This window comes from Pseudopipra pipra, chromosome 3, assembly GCF_036250125.1.
Source record: "Pseudopipra pipra isolate bDixPip1 chromosome 3, bDixPip1.hap1, whole genome shotgun sequence".
Classification (NCBI taxonomy): domain Eukaryota; kingdom Metazoa; phylum Chordata; class Aves; order Passeriformes; family Pipridae; genus Pseudopipra; species Pseudopipra pipra.
Genome location: NC_087551.1, coordinates 84,541,802 through 84,569,458, shown reverse-complemented (window position 1 = coordinate 84,569,458; position 27,657 = coordinate 84,541,802). Strand labels below are relative to the sequence as shown.

At 40.5% G+C, this 27,657-nt stretch overlaps 1 protein-coding gene across 1 annotated transcript in view; it reads left to right on the top strand.

Moving 5' to 3' along the window:
• Positions 1-890: 890 nt before the first annotated feature.
• Positions 891-27,657, top strand: part of MYO6 (myosin VI) — a 107,262-nt gene continuing 80,495 nt past the window's right edge. Inside the window, exon 1 of the mRNA XM_064650101.1 lies at positions 891-994. The gene's annotated coding sequence lies outside the window, so the exon portion shown is untranslated. The remainder of the gene's footprint in view (positions 995-27,657) is intronic.

Genomic DNA, 27,657 nt, shown 5'->3' with positions numbered 1-27,657 from the left:
AGGAAAGCTGACAAACCAGCTAGCGACGCTAGGAATGAGTCGTTGTAAAGCCAAGGGACAGGGAGGCGACGCAGAGCTGCAGCACGGCTGGTCAGGGAGAGGCGGCTGTGGGTGCCCTCAGTGGTGACGCCAGGGCTGAGCATGATGCAATGCCGTCCAGTTGGGCCACTCTCACACCACCAGCCACCAGGATGAATAGCTGGGTGTAGGCAGATGCCAGGGAAATCCCGCAGAGCCACCATGGAGTCCGGTGGGAAGGCAGGCTGGCACCTGTGTCGCCTCGCAGGAGCCACAGCGGGGACAGGGCGGGGGCAAGCGATGCTGTTGTGCCACTAAGCAGCGGGTGTGACCGTCACTGCTCCCACCCGTGTAACATCTGTCAGGGCAAGACCCTGGGGGCAGGGCAGGGACTGCACAGGGCCAGGGGGAGCCTGGTGGAGGAACCGGGCTGAAACAGCCTCTGACTGCCGAAGCTTGCGCAGCGGGAGAGCCACCACCTGCTCTGTACCTTTCTTTATGGGGCGATGGTCAATAAAGACAAAGACAACCCAGAACTGACCCTTTTTGTAACCGCGTTGGTAAAAATAAAGAAACTCAACTTCTCCCAGAATAATCGCGGCCCAGCCACAAGCCAGGCGCGCCCCCGAGCCAGCCCCTCGGCACCACCAGGGCTGGGGGGTGCTGTGTCCCCCGCACAGAGGGGCGGCCGCGGCAGTGCCGGGGCGGGCGGACAGCGGGCCAGGGCTCCTGTCACACGGCCCCGGACAGCAGGGAAGGCCGGGCCGGCCTCTCCGGCTGCCCCCGCCCCGGCCGGCGCTGCCCCCGCCCCCGGCCAGCCCCTGTGGAGGTGACGTGCCGGGCCGGGCCGGGCCGGGCCGAGCGGCGGGGGCGGTGCAGAGCAGCGCAGCAGCCGCGGCGACAGTAGCAGCAGTAGCAGGGCTGGCAGCGGGCGGGGCGGCGAGCGCAGCACCACCGCCAGGAGCACCGGCAGCAGGTAAGGACGCGGCTCCTCGGCCCCCGCCGCCCTCCGCGCCCTCCTGACGCCCGGGGGAGGCGCCGGCCCACCGGCCCGGCCGCGGCGCTGCCCCCCGGCTCCCCCCGCCGCCCTTCCCGCCGGGCAGGTGCGATCGGGGCGGGGAAGGGCCGGAAAGGGCCCTCGGCGGGATGAGCGCTCCCGCCAGCGCACCGCGGGACGGACCTGCTACACCCGGAGCTTCCCGGCGAGGTGCAGTTAAAATCCCTCTGGACTGTTCTTTACTTCCTTAAATCCACTCATATGGGAATTTTTTTCCTCTGTGGGTTTGGTTTTTTCCTTTTTAGTATCATCCTCTATGAAATCTCATCCCTGCAGAGTTACAACTGAGCTCCCCTCCTTGCTTCAGGAACATTTCTATGCTGTCACAGCAAATAAAACTTTTACAGCCCTTACTGGCCGAACTCAGCGTGACTGGTAGTGCAGTGGAAAAACATCTTCTCTTAGAGTATTTCTCCATGAAGTACTTTTGCAGGCTGCGGTTTTGGAGAGCAGTGTGTATCAGCGCCTTGTACGACCAAAAACCGATACCCAGTTCCTGTAACTCGCGTTCATTACTGACTAGGAAAACTTAAAAAGGTTCGTCCCCTTAATGGTCTTGGATAGAACTTGCAGTACAGCACATATATTGTTGATGCTTGCTTGATGCTTGGTCCTCAGGTTCTGAACTAGTAAATGCCACCAAAGGCCTGTAAGACGGCAATAGCTAAACTAATAGATGAGAGGTTCTGTAAAAGGATGGTTGCTACCTATTGCTTCATCCGAATGTTGCTGACTGTTGGCCCTTTTTTTACAAAGATGAAGAGAAGTTGTGTGTCGAGACTTGTGTCCCCTCTTGGTCTCCGGGAGGGGAACAGACCTTTGAGGCGACCTAATTTCTTACAGTTCATTTGGCATCGCCAGGCTGCAGAGTGGCCTATGGATTGGGTTCACAGCCATCCGAGTACAAAGGTTGGCCACGGGACTGTCTCTTCTGTTGCAAGTGTGACAGATTAACAGGGTGGAGATGAACTCGTGAGTTAAATGTCATCTGCAGTTTTTAGTTTTATTTTATAGTGAAAAAACTCTAATAAAGTGGAAGTAATTTAATGATTAAAATGATCATTATGAAAATTTAAATATATAAGCAAATGTCTTTCAGTATTTGTTTAAATATAATTAAACTGTGCTAACCTACAAGATAACTATGAAGTGTACAATTTATAAAATAACTGCAAGAGAAAGATCTCAGTATTCTTGAGGTAGGAGAGTAAATGTGGACATTGTCAGAGTACAAGTTACAAACCTGTGTAATGTTTTAATAATGTAGAAAGAAATTAAGATTTAACTTGACTGCATTTTAGTGTATGTGTTTTTAATGTGTCTAAGTTAATAAACTATTTAGTGAAGGTACAGTTATGCCTTTGACTGTGAAACTATAAAGCCAGCAGTGTGAATATAAATCTAGTAAACTTTCTTGTGGGGCTTAATAGCTTTCTGAATCAAAACCATGTCAGTATTAGCTTGCAGAAGTTGTAAGTTGAACTAATTTCGCCACCCCCAAGTTTCTAGTCAGAGTGGGCATTCCTGTATAATCTGCACTGAATACTGTGTCCTTCAGCCTCCGGCATTGCCGTGTGCCTTTGTTTTGATAATGGGTCAGTATTTTGACTCATTAATAATAATGTTCTCATAAGCAAGGTGAAGTAGTGCTTCCTTGTGCCTAATCTGCCAGGGTGGAGAAGGCTTTGTGACCCAATCTAGTCTTCCTATTTTTGTGGTACTTGATAATGCTGCTCTGAGGAAAGCTTTGAGGTTTTTTAAATTTTGACAGTCTCATGAGTGATGTGACAAAGTTGAGTGGGGACTAACGTTTTATCAGTACACAGCGTGGAAGCATGAGATTAATCTGGCAGGTTCAAAATGAACAAAGAGGGTATGGTTTTGACCCAATGTGTAGTTAGTTAAGCTTTGGAGATTCTTTCAGAAGTGTGTGGATATTGAAAGTTTACAGGGACTTGAAAAGCAGCTGGACAAATTAATGGAAGAAAAATCCACTAAGGATTACTTGTGCCAAGTACCTCCAGTAGCTCAGGGTGTCACTGAGCTGAACACAGAGCCCGGGAGAATAAACTGGGGAAGTACTGTCAATTATTTATCAAGTTTTTATATTAATTTCAGGCGTTGACCTAGTGCAGACAACAAACCTGCCTCTGACCCAGCAGGGCTGCTCTTATGGAAATTGTTCATCTGAAGCGTTTGAGAACAGCTGAACCAAAGGGACCAGATCTAGAGATAGCAAGTCTGGGTGATAATTCTCGGGGAATGATTATGAGTCACCATCAAACTGCAAGTCAGTTTAAGTGGCGCTGGGGGAGTTCTGGCACCTTTGTACTTGTTGTCATTGATGTCTTTGATCAACAGAATTAGCAAAAAATCTGAAGAAGACAAGTAAGTGTTTCAGGATGTATTTTTGATGATCTGCTTTGGAAGACAAGAGGTTTTTGATAAGTTCAAAGGCTGTATTTGAGTGCAAGATACTATTTTCAGGAAGAAGATCCCATAATCAGATAGTTAGTCAACCTGGCAGCAGCACCATGGAAGCACGTCTGAGGGTTATCAGAGATCTCAGTAAGCATGGGGGTGCAGTACTGTTGAAGTTTGTAATTTAAATTTTTGTCTTGGACTAATGAAACTTAACAGAATAATGTGTTCAGTTTTGGCCACAGCCCATTAAGAAAGACAAATGCAAATGTCTCAATCCACCGAAAATGGTCATCAAGGCTTAGGAAGGGTTTGGCAAGTGTTGTCTACAGAGACTGCATGTGATTGGCAAATGTGTTCTGCAAAGGCTAGACAAGCTCGGTTCCAGCAGAAAGAGATCAGGGGACAAGAAGATACTACAGTCTTAAAATTAGTGAGAAGTGGTCTGTGACTGCATCAAAAAAGATTAAACTAGTTTGCACCAAAGACTTGATGATGTTCTTAAAATCTGTTATGCCTTAGGGAGAACTGGAACAAGCTGAGGTTGTGCAATCTCCTTTCTGCAAAGGTTTTGAAAGTCAAATAGGACTTGTGTTAAGGATATATTAAAAACATTATTCAAAATTGTCTGACTTTTTCTCACTCAGGGGCTTGAGCTTAATGATTTCTTCAGTTGCTGTCTGTATTCTGGCCTGACCTTATCTGGAAAAAAGAAATTTCAGTGCTCAGAAGATAGGCAGTTTCTGTGATAAAGTCCTAGAATCTTTCAATTATTGCTGGTCATCTCATGTTACAGTTTAAGGCATTTGGTTTTAAAAGAATTAGTGTTGAGGCAAACTATTTCATTTGACAGCAAAATGTTGTGGTTTAGGAGTATAGCCTGTAATACTGTAGGAAATATAGTTGTAGGACCATACTGTGGTTTAAACCAGGAAAATCAGAGGGATAAAACTTGAGGTATTCATCATCTGCTGTAATATATACTGTATGTGGCCTCATAATTTATGTCCTAGTGTTACAGTGTCTTTGGTTCTGAAACACTTTTGAAGAACTGTCACCTATTAAAAAAAAAAAAAAGGAAATCAGACTTGCTAAGTAACATGTGTTTCTCATTTTGTAACCATTTTTTAAAGTATGCATGGGAAGATTAAAATGGCAACATTTTAACATAACATGCCATCTATTGAAGTTTTTGCTTAGCTGTTTCTTGGAATGATGGTATTATGTTTGTAGTAAATACTGGTGACTGAAACTTGTGTTTCTGAAGTATTGCTAGATACTGTAATAATATGAAAAACACATAGGAAAAATGTAATTTTTGAACGGATATCTGTGGATGCATCTTCCTCCTCCCAAAAAAACCCAAACAAAAACAAATTTTGCAAAGCAGAATGTGAAGTATCAGCAGCCTTTGGGGTTTTTCCTAAGGCTCTGATGGCAAGAAAAAGACAGATAAATCTATGGGCACTTTAATCTCTGGTAGAATGATCTCTGTAAGTAATGACCACAGAGAGGTAATGGTACGTATTCTACTGGAGAGAGCATGCTAAAACTACTGTCTTTCAGTAATTGACCATCTTAGAATACCAATTCAAAAATACTGGTATTAATAAATAAATAAATAGTTAAGTTCTTGCTTTTTTTATTTTTGTTGAGCAGCATGGGGAGGACTGAGGTTGTGCTCCTGTGCTGTTGTGCCACAGCTCAAAGCCTGTTGCTACCTGTGGACAGCTTAGCACAGGTAGTTTGGGAGCCCCAGTAGCATACTGACTTTTTCACTTTGAAAAGGGAGTTGCAGGCAGATGACATGTAACCTGCTGGCAAGTGCTGGCTGCAGCTCCTGTAGGGATGTGGGAGCTCTGTGAGCTGAATTGCAGGTACCATCAGTAGCAGGGCATGAACGCTTGATTAAGTGTGGGTTGGTGTCTGGCTGCCCTGGCTGTGCTGCAGGTCACACCCAGCATTTTCGTGACTCCTGAAGCACTTCTGTCAAGCCAGGGGTCTTTTCTTGTCAGCTGAATGATTCTTCTTGCTCTGCAAGTGGGTGGATGAAGCGTAATTTCTGCTTGCTCCAGGGAATGAGAGATGGATCAGACATCTGGAATTAAACCTCACTTTTCATATGAGCAGCTCGCAGTGTCACTGCTGCTGTGCTTGCCTGGTCTCTGTGTGCTAAAGGCAGAAAGGGACCAGTTTCCAAACTGGGATCTGGCCCTGGCAGTGCCAAATGGAGGTGTCATGATCACTACTAGAACTGGGGTGGCCACATCCATGTGTGCATCTTTTGGGGTTTGATCTGCTCTCAGAAGATTTGAAAGAGAAATTCTGAGTCTTAAGCTGAAAGTCTGAGTGAACCCTGGATTTGTAAATGCTGAAGAATAGACCTTATTTGCCATAAAAGAAAATTCTTCTGTTGGTTTTTTTGAAGCAACATGCCTTGAAAGAGCTTGCTGAATTTATTTTGCAAAGGTAGTTAAACAGACAATTAAATTAAGAGTATTAGTTACATAGCGGATAATTGTTTTATAAGCAAATTTGTTTTCCTTGTAATTAACAAGACTTAGCAGACTGATTTGAAATTTGAGGGGAAAAAGAAACAAAACAGAGGCAGAGAATTTAACGAAGCCAGTGGTTCACAAAAATCTCTTTGATATCAGCTGTATTTTACAAAAATAGCAGCAACTTTCTGAATTATATCCAAATGTTTCTGTGGATCCTGAATCCGAAGCGATGTAAAAATTCTTACTTTTTGCATTTTGAGCAAGTTCACCTTGTGATGTGTACGTCCAGAGCTCTGTCCCTCTCTCTCATATGCTATGCTGTCTTCATTGCCATGACACTTAGCAAGGTTTGGATCATCTCAGGTGCGTTCTCATTAGTCCCAGATCCAAAGGAACCCGACTAGAAGGTGATACTGTATTAGCTGTGTTTCAGAAGCTGTCTGAGGGAAGACAGCATGTCCTTCTCCAGTCCTCAGACGTGACCCACGAAGGAGACTATGCCTGTGGTGGGCTGAGGACACCTCCTTCTGAATTCACATCTGTGCTTAGCTCTTTCATGATTTATTCAAGTGCAGCTGCTCTACGGTGATGGAGGTGATAAGCAGTAAAACCCTTTCACAAAGTTCTCTGTGCCAAGACAGACAATTTTGCTGTATCTCCTTTTGTCATGTCTGGGTGAGCGCTGTGTGCAGGCGCACAAAACCTGACCTTCATGGCACTCTGCTGGTTTGAGGGGAGGCACTGGAGAGTTTTGGGGGTGAGATGCTCTGTAGCTGCTCATCTAGTTCGAGGTTTAATGGTGTGTGATAACCTCCTGTGCTGTTGGCCTTGCTTATGTATTGCAAAGTTTCCAGAACAGGGATCAGAGCATTCAGGAATGAAGAATCTGACAAACACTTTTAATTCCTTCAATTTTTATGATTCTGCCAGGTTGTAATTTTGGGAATAGTTGGGCTGAGGGAACTGCCTGCTGGCCTTCTCCAAGAGAAGATCTTCTTCAACCGTGGCATATGCTGTGCCCTTCCCAGCAGTGATGATGGTTATGGGGCTCTTTCACATCCCAGTGCAAACTGATGGCTCTGCAGAAAGCAGCAAATCCCATCACCTTTTTCTTCTCCATATGCATGCTGCAGAGGGATGTCAGGCGTTTCAGAGCTTCTGTAAGAGCGCAGCAGTAGCATGTAGTGAGGAGCAGAAATGAGGGGAGGCACACGAGGGGTGTACTGCCCTGAGCCATGGCCTGGTCACCTCACCCTCTCTCAGGAAACTGCAACATGTTTTGCAGTCTCTTAGACCTGTGTAACCTTCATTGTCTCTATCAAAAGTTAGACAAATGCCTCCAGTAGTTCTTTGCAGAGAGAAATGAGGACATAAGGACATAAAGAGAATTTAATAGAATCATGGAATCTCGGTATGACCTGGGTGGAAAAGACCTTAAGGATCCATCTAGTTCTGACTCCCATGCTGTGGGCAGGCACTCTCAGACAGAGTTACACACCAGGGCAGTCATAGCAGTAGGAGGGGAAATGATTGTAAAAGATCACAGACTTCAGAAGGCCCAAAGATAACATGGACTTTTATTACTGTCTAAAGATAAAAACAGTTGATTTTAGTACATGTGGTGGGCTTGGAGGTGAGAATTAATTTATTTTGTGTTTTTGTTGTTGTTGTTGGGTTTTTTGTTTTTGTTTTGTTTCCTGGAATTCTTTACAAAGATAGGAAAACTGATGAGATAAATCTTTGTCTCATTTTATGGGCTCCTATTGAGGTTTTTTTTTTCAGTGTTTGCAGTTGCTTTGAAGCCTTGACAGTGTTCATGCAGCCAGTCTTGATGGCAGGTGCTTGGGTACACGAATGGGGCACTGCGGCAGAATGCATCTCTCTGCTGTTTGGCAAGTAGTGTTACTTATGTGGATGCTACAGGAACAATGCTGTTTCTCCTTCTTTCATACTTGTTGGCTTGCCTTTTGATGAGCATGCTGCTGGTCCTGTTTGTCCTCCTCTTTTAATTTTTTTCCAAAGAAGAGCCTTCAGTGCTTTTTATAGATTTTGGTAACTGATCTTCTTTTGGCCGTGGTTGAGAGCATTGCTTCAAATTTCAAAGTTCTTGGGAAACAGAAGAGAAATGGGCTGTCGTAGTTGTCTTGAATTGGAGCTGTTGGGAACAAAACACTTCTGTTTCTTCTGTACACTTGGAGTTTTGGAGACAGTGAGATGATCTCTGTCTTCACTTGTCATCCCGTTACATTACTCTTGCATCTTCTCAAGCATCTGAAATTAGTCATGGTCAGACACTCAACCTCAGATTATATTGACCTTGAGATAGTGTTTGGTTCACTGCATGAATGTCCTGTATTAAAATATTTTTTCTTTGGGTGTTTGGAGGTGCGTTATGGGCTTTTTCAAAAGTAGTCTTAACACCTTAGTATTTTTTTACATCAGTTATGCAAGAACAAATTTCAAGCTTTGTTTAGGGGAAATTTGTTTTTTCAAATAATTTTTTTATCATATTCTGATGGTAATCTAAAACAAATTTTAGATCTTGTTTTATATTTTGCTTTTAAGGCCTACATCCTTTCAAAGGAAAAAGATTGTTGTACTAACCCAGGGAGAGGAATCTGAGACATGAAGTTTCTTAGCCTTTTATCATGCAGTACAAGTCATGTCTTGCTCAAAGAAACACCCACAGAACATGGGTTTTTTTACGGTTCAGTCATTGGTCTAAGTAGCTGCTTTTCTGGGTCTCTGACAATCTTTCCTATTGTCAATGAACATGCAGTCTTTCAATGATAAGACAACTGATACTACAGGTATTTCTGGGTTTCATGCTAAATTATAATTATGTATATTCCACACCAAAGCAGCAAAGATAAATATAAATAATATGTTGACCATATACTCTTATGGATTATTCTCTTTCAATTTAAATCCTTGCATCTTTTTCCAGTTTTGCATGCATGTATGTACTTTTGTCAAGTATTACATCAGATTTCTTTTAACTTGGAACTGAAAGTACTTTATTTTATCAGGTGTTGGAGTTTAGCTTCTTTATTTCTGTTCCTACAGAATTCTGTGTCTGTTCATGTAGTAGTCAGCCTAGCAGGGGTTATAACATGTAAAGCTGGTTCATAGACTTCTTTTTTTCAGATTGCCCTCTGCAGCTTCTGTTGCAAACCATTCTGTTACAGTCTCAGATCAGTTACTGATTTCTGTAGAAGGAAAGGGATTTTTTATCCCTTAAAAGAAATACAGTTCTATTATTTCTTGAATTTTTTTTTTTATTTTTAATTTTTTTAGTAAAAGCTTGGGATTTTGTGTGAGGAATAAGTACTGACTGCTTGAGTGCATAGGACAGAAGTGGAAATTTGTATGATTTAAAAGAAACAAACAGCTATTTGAGATGAGTTGTTTTCTGTATTAAGCCTGGTTTCTTGATGAATCCCTTTGGGAGGGAAGAGGGCAGACAAAAGGCACTACATATCACTGGCGTGTTTGCTTGCTGACTGCTACTTTAGTCCTAGGGAGGAGGTAGAAAAAGGGGAGAGGGAAACTGCTGGGAGGAGTAGTTTGAGGTGAGCCTCTTCTGAGTAGCACATGAAGACTGAAGGGTGATGCCAAGGTAGGAAAGTCTGGGGACCTGAGAGGACCAAAGAGACCCCAGCAGATTCAAGAGGAAACATTTAAAGATTGTAGCAGAACAAAAATGGTGTTGATTGCTTGTATGCAAAGCAGGTTAGGACTGGGGGTTGCCCTTCCTACCATGTCTGGGCTGGACTTTAAAGCCATGTTTTCCTCATCAGCTGCAAGATGCTGCCTGATCCCCATACGTGCCCAGGCACTGACCTTGGATGTGTCTGCCAGGGGCATAAGAAGACCCCGAGGCCTTGCAATCTGGGCTAAGTATTTCACCCCAAGACAGCTAAAGGTTTTGGAGTGCAATCTGAAGGTGTGCTAAGGTGTGGTTAGTTCTAATTAATGAAAACTAATTGTCTCATGTTTTTGTAGGACTCAGCACGTTCTTTTTACCAGCCTCTCTTATTACCTTTGGTCCTTTTGTTGAAAATGACCAAAAAGTTTTGAGAGGATCCAGGTAAGACAGAAGCCTTCTCAAAAGGATCTGTTACTTCCTCCACTGTACATAAGCTGTAGGGAGGAATTTGATACAGCTGTGCATGAGGCTCCTGTGGCTTTGTTTTTTTTAGTTAGATCAGCTGCTTCATTGTAAATTCATGACCTAATTTTGTGATGAACGTCTTATAGGCGGGCAAACCCACAAAATTCTAAGTAGAAGTCCCCAGTCTGACAATGAAGTGGGCATATCTGTGTGGTAGAGGCAGGATTGTTTTTCTAAGTATTTAATTTTACTTTGTTTCAGGCCTTTGTGTAAGGAAAAGCTGTGTAATTGTCACACATCTGAAGACAGAGACAAAACAAGTTGAATATGAAATAGTAGCCACATTTTCAGGAAAACCAATTTTGTGTTGTGGGAAATTAGTCTAGTAATGCTAGCAAGCATTTAAAAAATGTTTACTGCTTGGTGGGCATGCTGTTTATTTTTGAACCTCTTGTCTTAACAGACTTCAAGTTACTACTGTTGAAAAAGGATTTTTTTCCTTTTTTCTGACAAATCACCACTTCTCTCAGGCATCTCCTGCAAGTGTTTGAACGCTGCTGCGCTTCTAATATAAGCTAAAAGCTTTCACTAGTAGGCATGGAAGTAAAGAAAAACAACTGTGCCTTCTCTATTATTATACCTCTGTCAAGGTCTTCACATCTATTTCAATACTAAAAAGGAGAAAATGTGTGAGAAGAATGAAGGATTTTTAAAAGATCTTCCCATCTCTGAGGGAGGATTTCCCCTTTTTCAGGTACCAGGGCCCTCCTCCAAGGACTCCCATCCAGGTGGGACAGGAATGGCTTGGTGTGGAGCTTGGGTGCTACAGGCTATAGCAAGTAACATGTAGATGCAAACCTTGGTTCTGTTGTACTGATATCACCTCTTTGCACTGTTGCATGTAATGGCAGTCAAATTTTGACCCAGATGCATGTGATAGTGTTCATTTGGAGTTCACCGGAGTATAAAACATAATGAATACTCCAGTGTATGTTGTTAGCATGTCACCTGGATTGGCTTCCTGGGTTGCATTGTGTCTTGTCCATCATTCATCTGCCTGGATCACTCTAGAATGATCTGGTTCCTTGGTGCTTCAGGTGCATGTATTTGTGGAGTCTTCACAATGTGTCTCCCTCTGAATCAGACTTCTTTTTTCAGGATCAGCTGCTGCCCTTAAAGAAGTCCTGTGTAAGTTATTCCCAGGACACTTGCTCTATTTTTTTTTTTTAATTTTTTCTTTTCTCATTTATGTTGCTACTTCCAGGATATCCTGCCTTTTGTGTTTCACAACTTGCTGGAAATGGGAAGGATTTGCATGGCGTCAGGCCTGTAGATGAGCATGCAGCTTCACATGCTCTGTGTGGACTGCATATAACAAGACAGATTGCAAATGGAGTTTGTACAATAGAGCAAGTAAAACTGGCTGCATCAGTGTGGTTTTCTGAGGATGAAAGAGATGCTGGCTTTTGCTTTACTTATCAGCCAGGCTCGGTGTCTAGTGAGAAGGGTAGCGGAGAGATGCAGGGCAAAACATCTGGTAGAAGCAGAATTTAAAGACTGGAGAGAGAGAGAGTTTTAATCAAATTTCTTATTTTCTTCTCTGTTTTTTGCATTCTCTTGTTGAGGATGAGCACTGGATTGGGATGCCTGTAATTACTTGGAAGCTGTCAACCTACAGTTAACCCTGCTCATCAGGCTGAGGTTGGGAGAGTGACGTGGAGAACAATTTGCTGTGGGGAACATGCCTCTTAGGATAAGCTTTGCTCATGTGTGCTCAACACAGCCTGGAACCTCTGCAGTAGAACATGCTTGCTCCCCATGTGAATCAGCAGGACGGAGTACTTTCTGTTGTTGCAGGCTATTGTGGGTGGCTGCTCTGTTGGAGACTCTTTTGGCTGTTCACGGTGGTCCTTGCACTGGATATAATGCACTGAGCTTGGTCTGGGCCCTGCAAAGAACACGGTATGCCTTTTACCACCTAAAAAGCATGTGGATTCACTGGATTCCTGGATCAAAGTAGCAATCTGTTTTCCTGTTTTAGAAAATATGGAAGTGGGGGGAGTACTGATGCTTTGAGATGAAAATCTGCTTTACAGGCTAATTTTAGATGCAGCTTAATGTGTAAGAGGGAAGCAGTTTAGAGTAGGAAGGACTTGAGAAGGGGAGTAACTACTAGAGGTCCAAAATTATTAATGCTGGTGTTGACCAGGGTGGTGTAGACAGAAGCAACCACCTGTGCTGGGGAAGGCATGATCTGGAGCAGTGGCTGCTGATCTGTGGGAATGCTTGATGGAGGCGGCTGAGCAGATGTGGTTCACCTTCCAGGCAGAGCCTCGCTGACTAGCTGAGCTCAGAGGCTCAGCACAGTGCAGGATTAGCACAGCTCCACTGGCAGAGTGGAAAGCTCCCGACCTCCTGGTGTTCCCCAAACAAAAAAAAGTTCAGAGCATTGCAAGGAGTTTTTCTTACCTGGAATAGCATCAGTGCTGATTTTTAGGATTGGCCCTTTCTGCTGTCATGTTTTCTCTATGGTATCTTCAGTGATTCTGCTGTTTCTATGGTTTTTGACTTACTGATAGCTGGCAGCTTTAAAAATGAATGTGAATTCCTCTCATTTCTCTCTAGAGAGTAACTTTTTTTTATTTTTAAAAAGGCATTTTGAGGCTGGGGGAAGAGGTAAACTACAGGATGCCTAGAGAAGAGGGAGCAGCCAAGTATCAAAGAAGATGAAAATCATTCACTACAGTCAAGTCTAATTTTTAGTCCACTGCTACAGTAGAAGAACATGTCAGGCAAAACATCAGTCCTCCCTCCTATACCTCTCTGATGTTTTTCAGTATAAATCTAGTTCAAGAGACCCTTAGCATTACTGCTTACAGGAAGGCTGATGTAGTTATTAGAGCACTTCCTGGGTGGCTCAGCCTTCATCTCTAAAGCCACGCCTGGTGTATTAGGGTTCCCTATGCTGTTATTATGGAACGTGCTCTGTATACGTTTCTAGAATGATGTCGAAAGCTTCCGTAGCAAAGGAGGATCAACACACAACACAAGCTGCTGGATGCGTGAAGAAATTAGTTAAATTACAGCATCAGTAAAACTTGAATGAGTTTTATAGAGTGGAAGCTGACAAAGCAAATACTTTTTTGATAACCTGTGAAATATAATTGTGTTTCTCTCTTGTGTGCTTTAACTTGGATGTCAGCAACTTTTGCTAACTTGTCACTTCTGAAAAAAAAAGAATTTATTATTTCTTAACAAACCAGATGCAGTGGTATTTTTATTTTAGCAAATTTAGATTTTTATCCTTTACAGGTCATAACACTGGGAAGATAGCCAGCATGGCTCACCCTTGTCTGTGAAGGTAGCATAGGAAACTGCTGATGCAGGATGTGCATGCATTTGAGAAGGCATTTGATTAATCTTGTTTCCTTTGTTGTTCCCAAGTTATTGGAGCTATTCAAGAAGCATGTATATTTTTTTTAAGTTAGTCAGAGTAAACCATTATAGCTAGCAAGTTCTTTTTACTAGTCATCTAAATAAAGCAGAAATTCTGGAAGTCGTGAATTTCCTTTTAACAGAGCATTGATACCAAAATGCAATGTCAGCTTGGTATTATTAGTTTTCTTTCTGTGTAGTAAGAAAGAAATATTGTCTGCTTTTGTTTTTTGGGTGATACTGTAGCAAAAATATACTCCAGGTTTTCAATTCAGTCTTCTGAACTATAGTCAACTGCTTCTTTTAAATAACCTCTATTTATTAATAAAAATAATAAGATAGTTCTTCAGACCCTGTGTCCTTCAGTCAACAAAAGGAAACATGTACTTCCCTGTAATTGAAGACAGGTAGGCTATTGTGGAGGGTGGAACAGGAGTCTTTGTAGAGTTGGAGTCTCCATTAACATGGTGTGATGAGGGTCTGACTCAAGTGTTGATGCATTTTGCAAAATGAGTCTGTTCATTGGTTGTGGTTTTTTGTTTCATTTTGGCTTTTCTTATTTCAGTGGGTTGCGAGTTGTATCAGTTGGGCTGCTCTGTACTACATCTTACACTTAGAACTCAATTGTTCTTGAGTTCTTGTCTCAAGACTTCATACAGTTCACTGGAAGGTGACTGAACCCCATGTCTTTGTTGCTGTCTCAGCACCAAAGGAACTGGAATTTTCTGGGTTCCTGAAGAAGTGCCTGACTTGTATTAATCCTCCAGGTTTTTCATCATAGTCTCATTCTACACAATTGTTTCTTTTACACTGTGTTTTGAATGTTTTCTAAGATGACCTTAGAAGATCTCTAATCACACAATAATGTGAGACAATTGTACTTAATGGCTTTTAGTTTTTTAGTTTCTATGAATAATTCTAACCCAAAAACTCATCCCTGAGGAAAATTTTTACTCCAGAAAGGAAATGCAGCAAATCTGTAACATGTTTGCTGTTAGCTTCCCCTTGCCCCCTCCAAGATGATGCTCAGGTCATTCAACAGTGACAAGAAATAGCCATTGTGAAAGCAGATTTGAAATGTTTCTTTTCACAAGGAGAAATTTGGATTGGTCATATCTAACTTGTGTTGAATTCCTGATCACTGTAAATTAAGCTCCTATGGAGCTCAAATTTTGGATGAGTGAAGATATATGGACTCCATATGTCTAAAATAAAGAATATATTTGCTAGAATGTAGGAAGTGCTGAAGACTTCCAGACTGGAGTTCTAAATAGGGTGGTTGAGTGAACCTGAGTTGCAGCATCATAGACCACAAGTCCAGGAGCTGAAAAGGATGCTTTGTAAAGCCCTGAGAAAAGTTGTCTTCTTAAGTTTCATATGACCCCACAGTCTTTCCTTCAATAACAGCACAGTCTCTTTTGCATCTTTGATCAGTCCATTTCATTTAGAATTGTATTTCTTGTCTTTTAGAAAGTAGTATCATGTTAGTTTTCCATGAAAAAAAATCAGGGACTGTTTTGTGGTTTGCTGTTTGGCAGTCAGCAGTGAGGGTCTTGCTTGTAATCACAAATGTGTTAATTAAATGTTTTTAACATCATGACTTTGCATGTGACTTCTTGAATTGTCTCCTAGGCTTTTTGATTGACATCATTGACATTTCTGAGTGCATGGAATATCTGCAAATGCTGAAACCAGACTGGAATTGACTCTCAAGTGTTTCTGGCAGAAGGCACTAGCACTTACCTTTGGCTGTATCTGTATGTGTACTGGAAAAAAAAAAAGTAGCTACCTTGCAGGCTGGGTGGGACATCTTACAAACCAGATAGAGAAATATTGAACTAGGAAGAAAAAAAAAATCTAGTCCCAATTTAAAATCTGTGTTAGGGGTTAAAAGTAATTCTTCAAAACATTTTCAAAATTGTGTTCAAAATAGTTCCAGTTTCCAGTCTGTGTGGCCTCTGTTTCCACTGACTCTGTATTACAGCCCTTTCTGCTAGATGGAAGAATTTTGTAGGTCTGTTTTCCATGTAAATATTATATATCTTTAACCTGTGATTACATGATCCTTACTGTTTTTTTATTTGGCAAAGAGTTTGTTTAAGACTTCATGGAATTTCTGTGTGGCTGGTACTGAGCAGTTAGAGCAAAGTTGTAGAGAAATACAAGAAGAAAATGTTTGCCTTGGCCGTGGAAGAACAAGGGGATGTGTCTTCAAGGTTAGAAATTAGTAATAAGGTATCTTTCAGTGGGAAAAAAATTTGAAATTATTGAGTTAGGTTGGTCTACAATTGGAGGAAGGCTTTAAACATGCTGCTTTTGATCGTAGAAAGTGTTGGAATTAAAAGAAAAAAATATAAGAAGATTTAAGTATCTTTGAAGCATGCTTAAGAACTATTTCACGTTATCCTCTTCTCTAATTGATTAAATGGATAATAGGTTTAAATGTGCCAAATAACAAAACCCATGGATTTTATAGCAACTGATCTGAACTGATCTAATTAAGTTTGGGGTTTCCTCTTGTGTCACCTGAGTGAATTATAATGATGTATAGCAGGTTGCATTAAACTGAGTTGGGCCTGTTTCTTGGAAATAGTGTTGAGAAAATCAGAAATTTCCTTGAGAATGTTAATTAGATAAAAGTATTAAGTGGAAATGGCTGTTTCATGCTTCCTGGTCCTTCCACTCATTTAGGCAAATCCATTTGATTGCCTTTCTTGATGGTTTTGATATCGAGCATATTGACTGCCCTTTGTATGTGTAGAGGAGTAGCTGATACATGGTTTGAACCTTTGATGACGGTTTTCTCATTAAAAAATCATTTCGTCTTTTTGATTTCTGGACCCCCTGAAGTTTCTGTTGAGCACCAGGATTCTGTTAAAAATTTCATAGCTGTGGAGTCTTTGGAATGTTACTTTTTCTTAGTCCCCTTTTGGGGGCTGCCAAAACAACAGTTCTTTTTAACTGTTCTAGGGGAGTGTTACTTAAGTACTAAAGGTCATATGGGCCAAATCTCTGTGATCCACATAAACTGCCCTACTTTTACAGTTGGGAAACAATGTCAACCATCCTTGACATGAGAGAGCTCAAATAAATTCTGGCTGTACATTCCAGAAACTCTGCTGATGGAGAGTCTATTAAATTTTGCCTTTTTGTGTTGCACAAACACAATAACAAAAAATACAGTTGTTTGGTAAATACTATATGCAGATCCTTCATTTTAAAATGTTTAAAAATGTATATTTAGTCTCTGAAGATCAAAGCCATGATTTTCTAGATTGGTCTTGAACATCTGAACTCAAGTTGTGTCCAAGTAATTCAGGCCATGCTTGTATGTATATTGAGATTTTTTTGCAAAATGTTTTAGGTAACATCAGCTGGGGAAGATGAGAAAACCTGCTGACATTTCAGAAATATTGAACAAAATTTTCAAAGCTATGCAAAACCCATGGGTTTAGAAAGGTCTGAGTTTTAAACATGAATCATTTAGAAAATATGCTTAATGTTTTGGATAGTCTTTGTATTTCTGTATCAAATATTTTGCTTTCAGTAAAGGAAAACTTTTATGTCCAAGAAAGGATTGTATGTTCCTTGAGTCTACTTGTAATTCTAAGTTCACGTAGACTTACTTTGTTTATTTTTAACACAGCATCATAGAATCTTAGAGTGGTTTGGGTTGTAAGTGACTTTAAATATCATCTAGTTCCACCCCCCCTGCCATGGGGCAGGGTCACCTGCCACTAGACCCGGTTGCTCAAAGCTCCATCCAGTCTGGTCTTGAACACTTCCAGGGATGGGGCATCCACAAGTTCTCTAGGCAACATATTTCAGCACCTCCCCACTCTCTTAGTAAAGAATGTCTCTGACGTATGGATTAAACCATGCACTTTGGCAGAGATATTTTTCTGTTGTTGCTGGGACTGGTACTGCCCAAGTTGGGGAGAAGGGTACCAAGAAATGGGAAATGTGACTTTTGTCTTGGGTACCTCTTGTTCTGACAGAGGGGAAGGAGGGCTTTACTTGTTTTGTTTTTGATTTTTTTTGTGGAGGTGTCTGTGGAGAAGAGTAATGTTGCACCGATCTTGTATTTGGGACCTTTAAACTCTGTGTGTGAACCTTATACACTTCCCTTGAGGATAATTTTAATACTATCTTCCAGTGTGTTTTTAAAACAATTTAGAGTTGTGTTTTACGTATTGCCCACTAATGAAATTAAAGTTTACTTTTATAACATGATGTTGAACAGGAACAGAAATTTCAATACATGGTTAGGTCTGCACAATTGCAAATGCTAGCTGTGCTTTTGACTCAAAGCCCTAATTCAAATCTCTTCTGTCTGACAAGCAGCAGGAAGATTAATGTCCAGAGAGAGGAATCCATACTCCAGTTTTAGACAACACATGATGATTAAAGTTATTTGTAGGCTGAATAACACAAGCCTTTGTTTGGGACTGCTGAACAGGGTTATGTCGAAACATGCAGGAACAGGACTTACATTCCTGTTGCTGCTGCTTCCAGATTTTCAGTCCACAGCATCATCTGTTGGGGAGCTGGTGGTAAGTTACCAGCTGAGCATGCAAGTGATATTTTACTTTGAGACCTATTTGATTAGACAGTTGTATCTCCGTGTGTCCTTCCACAGTCCAGAAGCTGCTTGTCAGGCACTTGGAATACACTGCCCATGGGCAGGCTGGGGAGAACTGCCTGGTGGCAGCTCACAGGCTGGGGCTTGTTAAAGCATCTTGGGACAATTTAGATGGAACTAAAGATAATTTTAATCATACTTTGGTTTTAGAGAGTGAGAACACTGCAATTATATAAGCTATGAAGGGCAAAACTTGCGTTTAGCTGGTACTTGGACTCTGTTTTTTGAAAGAAGAATATTGAAGTTTGGAGGTCTAAGGCAAAATTTTTGTGTTGTAGTAGCAATAGTTAGTCCTTGGGGAGGGAAGAAGGAAGAAAAACTTAGCTTAAGTTACTTAAAACAATATCTTTGCATTGTTTTAAGGCTGGTTTTCTCGTTAAGTAATACTTATATGATCACTCATGCTCAGTATTAAAGAATAAAGCCTAGATTAAAACGGTGATAAAGCTGAAGTGCAGATAAAAAAGGAGAAAACCTGGCTTGTGATTATTAGAGCAAAAGCCTACGATTTCTGTCTTTTCCGATGCCAGTAACCACCAGCAGCTGGATGAAGAAATGAGTAGAGGTGTGTCTCCTCCACTGGTGTTTTAGTTCATCTCAGGACCTTGCTCTTCTGGTGAACCTCCTGGTTGTCTGCATTTATGGCACTGCAGGCCCAGCACCAAAGTGGTTTCCATTAGGATGACACTAGAATGGAAGATGCTTCTTAGAAAAATACCTGATATTCTACAGCTGTGCATTCATATTCAGGCAGGGGGACCAGACTAGAGATACTTGGTACAGGCTAAAATTAGTAAACCCCTCAAATGTGTGTAATTTGGACACTGGCCCCTCAGTGCTGCTGTTTCACTGTACACAGTTACTCCTATTGCACCATGTTATTTGCTAATATAGGTGTATCCCTTGAGTTTAAAACTTCTTTCACACTCAGAAAAAATACTGACTTGAAAAAAATCTGTAAATAATATGCCCTTCATTTCTGAAATTCTCCTTTTATTGAGATAATGGATATTAAAATCTTTACAATTAGTAAAAAAAACAAACCCAAAATCTAAACCAGAAATAGCTAAATATACATACATGACTTCTATAAGATGTCTTTGATTTTGGAAGCATAATACATGAATTTTTTTGCCTTACAATATGTTCAGTTTAATTAAAAATGTTGTAGAAAGGGATAAAAACAAAGTGAAAGAAGTGTGTTACTTAGAGTTAAAAATAATATTGGTGTTTCCATTTTTCATTTTTTTCCTGAGGTGAAAATTAATGTAATATGGTCCTCACCTCAATACAATGTTAAATTCTTGGGTATTTGTTAAAGAGAGGAAAATGAAATTGAAGCTAAATATTCATGTAATTAAGGAGGAAAAGGAAAAAATGGCTGAAATGATTCCAGTATCTTTTTATTTAGCAGAGTGGCTGCTTCACTCTGTCATCCAATCTTAGGTCCACTACCCCCTTGAAAACATCTAACCATCAGATTATCATCAGATGGATAACGTGTCCTAGACATCTAGATTGAAACCATTCCAACTGATTGAAATGAAGGCTGCATGTGGCAGGACGTGGTGACCTGGTGTTTTTTCTTAGAAGAGTTTCCTAACCTCTGGAGGTGTGCTTTTTGTATAAAATATTTTGCATGGTCTGAAATGAAGGCTCAGGTGCCACAAAAAAATGTTCTCATCTCTGAGCTACTGACCCCAACTGGGAAATAGTGGCAGCATGGCAGTGCTCATTCTCCCAGAAATTTTTTTCCAGCTGTAATTGCTCAGGAAGTTTTGAATTTAAAAACACCTGAGACACATTTTATGGCTGAATTTACAACCTGACTAAAGGCTTCCCTTGACTTCACTTCTTGCCTCTTTGCCAAAATAAATAGGCCGATCTTAGCATGTGACTGTGGTGGTTTGTCCTCCGCATGAGCTTCTGTACAGAATTTGTAATTATGCTTAACGGTTGGTCCTGGGAGCGTGATTCTGCATGTGTTATTTTCAGTTTACTTTCATATCAGACATACTGAGACCCTGCCTGCCTGCAGTCGCTGTGCTTCAGTACAGTTCACAGCCTCAGCGATGGCTCTTGCACGAGAAGAGAGAGTGTGTTCGCTATATTGCCTGCACCGTGACACTTGCTATCGAACTCAGATTTCTTCTAAAAGATGGGTTTGGCCAAGCCTAGTTTATTGTAACACTTGGGCAGAAAATTTATAACCATTTTTGTGGTAATGCTGGTTGGTAATTTTTAGTCATTGTTGACTATAACAGAATCATGAGCAGGGATGCACCTTCTTGCAGAATTCCTGTTAAATTAATAAGTAACATTTTATACATGATGGGTACAGGAAGTAGTGTTCAGATAATGTATTTGAGGTTTTAAAATCAGTTGGTAAAACACAGTTGGACTTTGATCTCAATCTTTTAACAATTTTCTGAATAAGAATTGAGCATGATGTTCTTGAGCTGGATTTCTTGTAACTTGTGGTCTGTAAAAGTATGGAGCTATGGGAGCTTCAACAGTCGCTTTCTGTGGCTCCCTGAGACACCAAGTCAGTAATAAGAAAAACAACCTGTTTGGAAGGAGTACATTTGTCTTCGGCTGTGGCACCTGAGCAAAGATTAGCTGTGGTCCAAAGTCCATATACTGCATGACCTCATGCCAAGGTTTAGGGAAGCCCAGAACTTTCTCAAAACTTGCAGAGAGCTAGTGTCTTACCAAAAAAAAAAAAAATGAGAGACTTGAGCTGTGGTCAGGATGTGGCTAATGTGGAAGTTGTTATGGTTTGCAGTTTCCCCTGCTGCCAAGATCCTGTCAGTGCTAATAGCAGATTTTGTCTGATTTGTTGCTGTTCAGATGCCAAGCCTTTACAGCACTTGGCCTTCTGTAAAAATACAAACTATTCTGGAACAGTAGAAGAATTAAAGGTTATTTTAGAGTCACAGAATGGTTTGAGTTGGAAGGGACCTTAAAGAGATCTAGTCCAACCCCTCTGTCCTCACTAGGTTATTCAAAGTGCCATCCAACCTAACTTTGAATGTTTCCAGGAATGGGACATCCACAGCTTCTCCAGGCAAGCCTCACTGTAAAGAATTTCTTTCTTATGTCCAATCTAAATCTACCCTTTTTCAGTTTAAAACTGTTGTCCCTTGTCCTGTTACTACAGGCCTTGGCAGAAAGTCTCTCTCCATCTGTCTTATAGGCCTCTTTGATGTATGGAAAGGCTGCAATAAAGTCTCTGGGGAGCCTTCTCTTTGCAGTGAACAATCCCAACTCTCTCAGCCTTTCTTCATAGGAGAGGTGTTCCAGCCCTTTGATAATTTTTATGGGGTTTAGGTGGATTTTATTCCTAAAGCATACATTCCAGATCTTTTTTTGAGATTGAGATAGTATAAATGATCTTTATATTTTGCTGTAATTACTGTTTTCTTGTGTCATAGTAATGGGCCCATTATACTTATCTTCCTAAGAAAACTGATAGATTGGCTGACAAAACCTATTCTCTGTCACTTTTTTGAGTAGCTTTTTTGTCCTTTGCTGTTAAGACTGTCTGAAATTAGTCTCCTGCTTTTTTATGTTGAGAGAAAGCTTTCAGTCACCTCCCTCAGAATTACTTTATCAATGACATTTGTGAACTTGGCAATAGATTTTTGTCCCTTTTTTTTTCTTTTTTTTAGACAATATTTGAGTAGATTTTGACAAGAATCTTCCTTTTTTAGTTATGTGTTTCTGAAGAGGGAGTTTCTCCCGAGTTCACTGATCTGTAGTGGATTGTCTGTGTTTCAACCCATTGCCTATAAATTACTACTTTTTGTGAGAAGTACAAGCTGATACGGAGAGATGAAAAGGGAAATTGAAACTGGTAATGTAAGCATTTTTAGGAACTAATTCTGTCTCTGAAAGAATTATAGATTCTGTACAGAAAGGGATGGTAGTAAACAGTTCCTGGATTATACCCGTTAATCTGCAGATGCTGATTGTCATTTGTTTCTAGTATTTTCTCCTTTAATAAAGTGGCTAAATCAAAGTTGGTACTATTTGGAAACATCTGATTTACTTGCTATTTGTTGTGCTGATAGTAAGTCAGAAAGTACAATTGTATTTTTTCTAGCCCAGCCTCTTTGCAGTGATCTGAGGTCAAGCATCTGAGGTTTCCTGCAGACCCTCCAGCAGCCTTTGATTCTGCCATCTGCAGTGTCTAGTTTATTTGACTTGACTTGGATCCTGGCTGAGTATCTATTCTTATTTTTCTGAAGTATTAGTTCCATTTTCACTCTGATATGTACCAGGAAGTGTTATTTGGCAATGTTTTTTTAATTGCTGGACTTTTAGAAGCAATTTATCATGCAAATGTGTCTCTGTTCTGTTATTTGTGCACGTTATGTATTTATCAAACTGATAAAACTCAGTGCAGGTTGGTTGCTTGTTTATCTCTGTACTTACTTAACTTTGTTCTACTATACTGCAACAAGAGGGCTATATAGCTGAAGTTTAAAACTTGACAAGACAAATGGGTTCAGGGAGGTGACAAGAGTGTGTGTTGGTTACCTGTGGGAGTCCCCGGGCTATTTCTAAAACATTCACGAGGGCACCCACAGAGAACAGTTACTGATAGGCTCAAGGTTACCATTCTGTCATGACTTTCTCTGTTGGAATTGTAGGGTTGCTTGAATTCTGGGCACTTAGTGTGACTCTTCTAACAGAATAGATGGTATTGTCACCAGGTCATGTAGGCTTTCTACTTCAAGTATTTTTCTGAAAATTAGTTAAGTTGTGGAGATGGATTACCAAAAATTCAAAAATATTCAAAACTGAGGGTTGGTTTGTGGTTTGGGTTTTTTCCCCTGAAATTGGTAGTTGGAAATATTCCTCAGATTTCCTCGTATTGAGGGTATGAATTTTCTGGGTGTATCTGTGTTCATATGACTTAAAATAAATTACTATGATTCAGCTTCTTTCCGAATCAACTTGACAAAAGCTGGTGAAAAATGCAATATATGTTTCCTTTAACTGGTACAGGCCCCTGCTAACTACACCAAGATGTGCTTTTAGCCAACACTGATGATGGTTTACAGTGGATTATAATTCTGGGGTGCTTATAGCTTATCATAATGGGCAGCTTCTGCAATTCATATTATGAAAGCTAGTGACCAGGTATTTCCACATCAAACCAATGTTTATGATGAATGATAGCATTTCCTTTAAGCATCTGGGAATCAAAGGAAAGATTATCTCACTGGTTTTTTTGTTTGTGTCATCTGATTTTCTACTTTTTGTGCTAGAGGTGAGGCCCCTTGTGTTTGGTAGACTTCGGCCAATTAGTAGCTTTTACATTGTAAACAAACCTTAAAGAGAGACCAGTGGGTGCATAGTCTTAAAAGAGAATAAAAACAGCAGTTCTTGTATTAGGTCACCTGAAGATGAGCAAGAGCTTGGCAAGCACATTAGGTGGGGAAATGAGGCTCCCTAATTTGACAGTAGGAGAGTATGAGATGTAGAAGACGAATGGGTGGGGAAGACTGGAAAATTACATAACCGGAGGAGAATTTAAACTGCATTAGTTTAGAGAGACTCATCCTCAGCCTTCAAGAAGTGTTTGTGCTTTCTGATGTTTACACTTGGAAAAGGTGGTACACTGTTAAGGTGCTAGCTGAAGGGGTTTGAAGTTGCCTGACCTTGTTGAGGCTATTCATGGAGCATGATTTAAGTTAGCATGCTTAAGCACTGCTGCCGGTGGGGTGGTCACACAGCATGACTACTGCTTCAGGAGTAGTTAACTCCTGATTTCACCTCACCTGCTTGAACTACGCCAGCTAGATCTAGAGGAGTGCATCCTATGTGTTCTTTATACTTTATCATGAGATGGCTTAAGATGATTTTGCTTTGCTTTAATGTCTTTATCTGTTCAGTAAGTTCAGCCTTAGTACGTCCTTTCTTCCCCTCTCTCTGCCTGCTGGTTTTGTTAGGGCTGACTTGCACAGCCTGAAAGTTAAGTTGGTTTGAACAACCTCTTTCAAAATCTGCCTCATAGCAGAGAAAAACTACTAAGGCTTTTTTCTGGTCTGCATTTCTGTTTTGTAATGCTTCTGAAGTGGTGTCCAGACCATAACTGAGGAGTTCTTTCTTTAATTTTAACTTCACTGTTCAAATTTGACATTGTGTTTTGGGTTTTGCTACTTTTCCTCTTTCTGCTTGTTGCAGAAAGAGTATATATATGTATACACTGGAGTAGGTGTTGCTGTTGGTTAAAAATGCTTGTGCAGATCCCCTTGGCATACTTAATTCTTGGTTTGTTAGGAAGCTCCACTCAGGTTATTTTCATGAACAAGAATTGGGACAAAGACCTCGCTATTTTGTTGGTAGGAACTAAAATACGAACAATGTTACTGAGGGAACAGTAGCTTAGAAAGCTGGCAGAAGAGCAAGAATTACAGAGAAAATCATCAGACCTTGCTGAACCTAATATGATTTTGAGTTTTAAGTTCTCAATGTCATAGTCAAGAGCACAACCTCTGTGTTTAGACTTTTACAAACTTACAAGCTGTACAAAATCCATCTCAGTCTTGTAGAACAGCAGTTGAATTGGATAAATAGTTACTATTCAAGTTGAACAGAATTTTAAAACAGCCTAGCTTTCATGAAATTAAGAGTGGTTTCTTCGTTTGTTTGTTTTGTTCTCATTTTGAGCTGTTTCTGCAGTAGGATATTATTGCATAACCCCCATTTCGATGAATCCAGTCTGTACTTGCCATGGGGAGCACAGGTGGGCCCAGAGCACCTGGGGAACAGTTAGGTCAGGTGCTGCAAAGATCTTTGGTGCTCATGGGCTTCTGGTGAGGGATGTATTAAAAAAATTAGTAAACCTGGCTGGGGAGAGTCCACTGGAAAGCTTTCCCCCCAAACACTTGCTCCTGCAGCCACCATTGTTGGCAGATGGGAAAACTGTCAACTGAGGGTTTTGCAGCCAGTGGGTTTGATTTGGCTTAGTAAAAGTGAGATGTTGCTTTTTGGTCGATTTTACACTCTTGAAGCTGGAACTACTGTTAACATTTTCATAGGGTCCCCAAAAAAGCTTCATATAAGATAATGGCTTGTTCTTTTATGTCATTCTTTAAATGCTTCCGTACTACAATTTGTGGAGAGCTAAATCTATCGGTATTGATGACAGATGGAAGCTGCTTGTTCCCTTCAATTTATTCTTTTAGGTAAAATAGTTGTATGTTTTTTTCAAAGTACTTGTTCTTACTCAGACCATCTCCCACCCTGCATCAGTACTTCTCAAGGGTGGCCAGGAGAGGAAGACACAAGAGCAGGGAGCAAAGCCAGAAGCTTATCTGGGGTGATTTGGCTTGAGCAGCAGTTAAGACACAGGAAGGTGAGATGGTTTAGAGGAAGCTGTACAGGTCTTTGGCTAATCCTGTCCCTACCATGCCCCTTCTGCTCCTTAAAATCCGTTCTTCCAGGACTACAGATGTTCTAGGCAAAGTTGTTTTCAGAAGTGATACAGAGCATTGCAGTTTTGCTTTACCGAGGTCTGGAACAGTTTTTTGCAATTGGGAATTGCCATGTTTACTGTGGAGAAAATAAAATGAGGTTTCTCCTTTGCTTTAAGCATGAGGGACTGTCTTGTCTTTTCGAAACCATAGTGAGTAGTAAACACAAGAGCAGAGGAGGTATTTCCTATGTGAATGCTAATTACAAAGTGAATACAAAGAGTGGTTCATCTGGAAATACTACGGAAATCAGTTTCTGGCTGCTCACTATTGAAAACATGCTGATATATGCAAACATACAAGAAAATGAGCATGCCATGAGAATAAATCCATCAGCTGTTGAACTCAAATTGTCTCCAGCAGTCAGAGCAGGTAGCTTTAAAAGAAGTTTTTATCTAATAATTCTCAGATGTGGGAATGATTACTCTTTGTTTACTTGCATATATCTACAATGTATTGACAATTAACAAGTTGGCATTAAGATTTTCCAAGGAAATTATTTTTGAAGATACTTTTGTACTGAGCTATATTCCAGCTCATTTCTTCTTTTCCAGTCAGAAAGAAGAAATCCAGAAGTCTCCACTTGACAGACTTACCTTGCTGATGTTATTTTAGGTATGAGAAAGCTGCAGTGTGACATGGATGAAGCAGAAAGTTTTAGAGTGACTTTGTAGTGAATTGGAAAAGTAAATAAAAATAAAAACAGAATGGATTTAATAATCAGTTAAACAGTGTGGTTATAGCTGTATTGCATTTAGCTTAAATAAAAATAAATTGGTACTATACCTGCAGCTCCTTTGAAATACTGTGTCACCTGCAGTAGAGTGCTGAACGTTGCCTGATCTTTAATTTGTTGAAGTTTCAGTTAAGCAGTGAACTAGGGTTGAAAAAGTAATTTGTCTGAAAGTAAGCTACCACTATGTATCAATGTTTTTCTCTGTCTGGTCTCTTCTATATATTCACAGGACCTTTCCCAAAGCATTCTCATGTGCCTGCTGTAATCTGCAGAATTTTGAGCAGCTCTCAAACACACAAGTACAAGGTGTTTTTAATATAAAATAACCTATGTGTTCTACTATGATAATTTGCTACTTGTACCTATTCTGGCTAGTTTATTTTCCTCGGACTTAGCCCTCCTAATGAGATACTGTCGGTTGTTTAATGAAGTCTAATTTTTCATTTGTTTTAATGAGTTAATTCAGCGATCAGTACAGTGCTTTGGTATAGCAGATTGTTCATAGGAGAGTAAATAGGATCAGATCATGCAAATGCCTACCTCTGGGCTCTGTTAACAAGTTAGAATTGCATTACTGTATTTTGCCTTCCTAGAATTCTTTCATGAGATGGTAGTGTTTGATTTCCTTTTGAATAATCTAAAACATCCAAATGTAGATCCTTTTAAAATCAATACTGTTTAGGTAAATGTAAGTGGGGTGATAGTGTGTCAGCTTTCACCTGAGGAATTAGTAGTTGTTTCATATACTCAATGTGTTATGTAGATAATTTTTTTGAGATAAAAATATCATTAAACATTGTCCAAAAGGGGAGATAATAGTGCAGAGGAAAGTTCAGGAAATGTTGGTGAGTGTTTTTCTTGGAATCTGTGCAGTGCAGTATAGTTTTGTCTTTCAAGTTGTTTGAAGTGCTGGCTACTAGTGTTTAGCCAGTGCTGAATGTGTTAAGTACTCTTCCTGATAATTAAGGCAAGGTCTATTACTGCATGCCAATTATGAAAAAATAAAATCTGCCATTTGAAGGAATTAAGTTTGCCAACTTTAGGCAAAGGTTTATTTTCTTATTATCCCTTTTCTACTCAACAGAGAGAAAAACTCCAGTACCAGGTTCCTGGTCTCTTTCTGCAGACTGTAGGGAGAGAAAAGAGCAGCTGACTTCCCAGTTATAAACATAACCTTTGTGAATTCTCTTCTTCGTGCTGGAAGAAGTCTTAATTGTGGAGACTTAGTATATATTGAGTGCATCTA